The 2929-nt window shown below is 57.1% G+C and overlaps 1 protein-coding gene across 1 annotated transcript in view; it reads left to right on the forward strand.

Moving 5' to 3' along the window:
- LOC104621711 (neuronal-specific septin-3) overlaps positions 1–2929 on the forward strand; it is a 13066-nt gene that overhangs the window by 639 nt on the left and 9498 nt on the right. The gene's annotated exons all lie outside the window — the stretch shown is intronic.

Consider the following 2929-nt stretch of genomic DNA (forward strand, 5'->3'; position numbering starts at 1 on the left):
TGGGCACTCTCCAGGTGGGCAGGGAGCCTGGGCACCGGCAGGCAGGAGGGCAGGGGGACAGGCAGCTGTGGTGGCCCAGGTACCCCAATCCTAGGGTGCTCAGCATCTTCTTGCCTTGTGGTACAGCTGTGCCACCCAGGTGGCAAGCCAGGTTATGGGGTAAGGGCTGCACAGCCAGGAGCAGCACCAAGGGTACGGCCGGGGCCAAGGCGAGCATCTAACCCTGCAGCAGCTGGGCACATGCCCAGCTCCTTCACCTCCAGCCTCTGTATCTCCAGAGAGGCTTCGGCACATGCTGCCCTAGATTTCACTGCAGCCCCGGCAGAGCCAGGCTCTTGCCCAAGCTCGCTGCAGAGCACTAAGGGGAAGGACGGCTGCAGCAGCCCAAAGGGCTGGGATGAGTTTCCCTGCCTCACTTGAAATGTCCAGTGTTCCTCAGGCCAGGAAAAAAGATCTGGTAAGGAGAATGGCTCTGTTCTGCATCCTGAGGTCAGGCAGTGCATCCAGCATGGCTTGACCTTTGCCCTGCACAGCTGGGAGGAATGCCCTGGGGTCATCATGGAAATGGAGGGGAAAGGGATTTTTACAGTGGAGAGATGCTCAGTCCAGCACCTCTGCGGATCCGAAGCAAGGAGCAGATCCTAATGCCTGCAAGCCCCAGGGACGCTGTGCTACTGAAGCAGCCACTTGCTTTCCTTCCTAGGGATGACCTGGCATCACCCACCGAGGGCCTGCTTCTGCCAGCCACCTTCAGGCTCCAAACCCATCCCTCCTCCCTGTCCCATGTCTGCAAGGAGTAGGACCGTGGGTCTGGGGCCATGAGGGTGGAAGGGGCTGGGGCGACACGTGCATGTGGATCACTGCCTCCAGCCAGAGCGGGACGGCCTCATGCCACGCAGGAGAGCCACAGCGAGGTCGTCCATGTGTTACATGGGGGTTAAATAGCCTTTCCTTGCTGGAAGCGGGGTTGTGGTGAGCGACTGTTTGCAGCCCTCCCTCCCTCTTGCCGCTCAGACAAAGGACGGGAAGGCAGGGGGAGGGGATACGACTGTATCTGGGTTATCGGGACAAAGTAGATGTTAGTCCCCACTACCTGAGCCCCCAAGGGACCTGCAGGGCCACCTCTGTGACCAGCTAGCTGCTGCCAATGTCAGAGACAGGCAGATGTGAAGGTAGTGGTGTGGTAGTGGTGTCTGCTGCTGGCCACGTACACCGGCCTTCCAGGGAGAGATTTTGGGGTGGTTTGGTGGGTGTCAGAGGCGGGAGATGGCGGGAGATAGCTGGGACTACTGGGATCTCTCTGAGCGCCCATTGCCCTTCTGGCCCTGCCCACCCCAGACCCAGACATTGCACTTTTCCCTGCTCTGGAGCTGAGTGGAGCATCTCCTCTGAGCAGGAGATTATTCCCCAGCAGCCCAGACTGGGCCACCTCCCACTGGGAACTGGGCAGCAGAGGTATCACCAGCACCCACCCTCTTAAATCAGCTTCCCTTTGCACACAGAACAAAGCAGCAGGGAAAAGGGTGGTAATGCAAACAGCGGATGCAAATGGTTAACCTTGGCTAACCCTCTTCATTATCGTCTGTACTGGCTGTAGTACCCTATCATGTATTCGTAACAGGGGACAGCCAGAGGGGCTACAGGGTGTGCCGAGGATGCGTAATGCTACCCCTTGACCAGTCAGTCAGAGTGCTAATGAGACTTCCTAGCAGCATTAGCATTACTTCATGTAAAACAGAGTCATTCCCAGGAGACCAGGTAGGCACGTTTCATGGCTCAAGGTGCCTCTAATAGCTCTGGCCCTGGTTTCGCACACCCTGACCTCCCCAGCAGGCTGTTTCTCAGCTGGCTCTTTGAATTCCTCCATGGAAATCAAGAGGAGGAAAACCATGTGCAGAAAGCTGAGCCCTTGGGTACCTTTTTGCAAAATGGGGGCTTCCCTTCCTGAGGCTGTATGGGAAGGCACCCCACACAGAGAGGAAGGCAAGTGACCGAGAGGAGAAAGGGAGGTTGTCTAACCTGAGACATTGAATGTCCAAAATCAAAATGCCCAGGGCAACATCACTGATATAAAACCCAGGAAACATTTAAGGAGACTTCTGGAGATTTTTTCTCCTGATCTCAGGACTTTTTATAGGTGCTCAGGAACCTCACTCTGAAATACCTGCTCCAGCCACTGCAAACCCCTGGATCCAGCAGCGAAGCCTGCAAAGGGATGGCCACACATTGCAATGACTGCACCCCCGTTACCAACATCTGCTGGCTCTAGGCAAAGCGTCCCTTGGTGAGATAAAGGGATGAATTATGAACATCTTAGTGAGACTTGAGGTTGGCTGCCAGCAACTTCCCTCCTTCCTCCTCCCTTGTGTAAGAACAGGGAGTTGAAGGAACAAAGGAGAGGGCAACGGACTCCCTGAGGACAAGCTCCTGCCTGAGCAGCAACGGGGTCGCAGCCTGCATGGCTCAGGTCCTGCACCCATCCCATGCAGTTGCTCAGCTGGGCTTTCTTCCCACCTTGACCTGTTCCCTGTCCACCTCTGGCGTTTATTTGCCCCCATTACTGCAGCAGCCAAGTGCCTGACTGGGGCCACAGCCCCCTGCCCCATGGCCCCTCATCATTCCCTGTCTCAGTCTCTCTTCTCCCTCTCTTTGGGGTAGGTGGGACCCCAGCGGGGCTGTGTGGGGTGTGCACTGTAGGATGCTGCAGAAGGATGAGGGGCACAGGCACAGCCACATGGCTACGGTACAGGTGATGTGGGGCAGCCCAGGAGAGGACGAGCAAAGGGCAGGGTGCAGGAGAGCCGGCTGGCTTGGCCCTCCATGCTGTGCCAGAGAGATGGGCTTTCCTGGCTGGCAGCAGCTTTGAGAAAGCTGGAAAAAGACAACAGGAGCCCCAGGGGATGCTTTTGTCAGCAGGGAAGGCACAGAC

This window comes from Phaethon lepturus, unplaced genomic scaffold (genome assembly GCF_000687285.1).
Source record: "Phaethon lepturus isolate BGI_N335 unplaced genomic scaffold, ASM68728v1 scaffold30585, whole genome shotgun sequence".
In the NCBI taxonomy this organism is placed as follows: domain Eukaryota; kingdom Metazoa; phylum Chordata; class Aves; order Phaethontiformes; family Phaethontidae; genus Phaethon; species Phaethon lepturus.